A 1,387-nucleotide genomic window follows, 5' to 3' on the forward strand; every position below is an offset into this window, starting at 1 on the left:
AACAGCATATCCAGATAAATCTGACATGTGGGGATGTGTTGAGCCACAGTGCTAAATGCGTGGTCAGGGTGGGCTCTGTCTACCTCCTGTGGTGGCAATGCCATCCCTTCAGAAGGTGACCCTGGTGTCAACCCTTCATTTGTATTGATTCAGAGAGGAGTCAGAGTTCCCAGTGATGGCAGCTCAGACAAAGAGACAAAGGTTGGAAAGAGTTGATTCATCCCTTCTTCAAAATACTTGGTAGGGATATGTGGTGTACTAGAAAAATTTTCCAGGCTGTTTGGGGTACTTAAAATATCTCCAGTGAAAGGTTCTACTTCCAGAGTCCTAAAGACACACATTTCTATCACTGTCCTCTGTGTGCATTCTGTTTTTCCCAGATTCTCCCAGTGCTGCCTCTGAACCCAGCCTCAATAAAACTAAGCAGAAGATGTACAGAAATACTAGCCAAAAATGAAGATAAAAATAATAAATAAATAAATAATAATAAAAAGGCTTAGGTTTTACTTGTGTAATGGCAGAAATCTCTTCCACCTCAAACATCACCTAAAATCTTGTGGAAGGGGACTCTGCACCCATAAATGCTTCCTTTTAGTTCATCAGCATCATATCTGCTATATTGGGAGTACATCTCTTGTTTTTCTGCTTCCTTAACTGATGTCCAAGAATCAAGTGAGTGAGAGCTCTCAGTACCTGCACACATCTATGTGCTATGCAGACAGATCCTGGTCTGTGAAGTTATGGCACAAGCTTGTCTGATTTTCAGGGCTAGTTCTCAGATGGGTAGATGGTAAAATCCTTCAGAAAGCTTAGGTAGAAATGTCAAAGGTGGTGGTGTAGTCCATGGTGTTTTCTGCATAATTGTTGGAGAGGCATACTATCTCACATTCACTGCAGCGTGCTGTGAGTGCTGAGCAGATTCCACTCACCTCTTTCCCCTCTACTGCCTCGGACATCTGTACGCTCCATAGTAAGAGGGAGTCTGATACTTGTATTTGCTTAGTGCAATATCACAGTTTATAAATGGTTCTATAAACTTTCCTGCTAGTAGGAGCATAAAAAGCAGCCTTTAGTGTGGCCACATATATCAATACAGCCTGAGTCTGTCCAACTTGTTTTAACTGATATATTGCCAGATTGTGATGTTATTTTTCATGCTGACTAATACTTCTGGTCATCCTATTAATTTTGGTAAGGCTGCTCAGAGACTGCAATGGTACAATCTGGCTAGTTACAATTATGGGACTGAATCTCTACCTCTAAGCATAGAATAGCCTACCCAAAATATTTGGTTTAGCAGGTGTCTTATTGGCATTTTAAATATTTTGCATACGATTATAATGCATCCTGAGGGAAGAAAAAAACAAAACAGAACACTGCACACCAG

The sequence above is a fragment of the Myiozetetes cayanensis genome, unplaced genomic scaffold, assembly GCF_022539395.1.
Source record: "Myiozetetes cayanensis isolate MyiCay16 unplaced genomic scaffold, myiCay2020 scf4, whole genome shotgun sequence".
Lineage (NCBI taxonomy): Eukaryota > Metazoa > Chordata > Aves > Passeriformes > Tyrannidae > Myiozetetes > Myiozetetes cayanensis.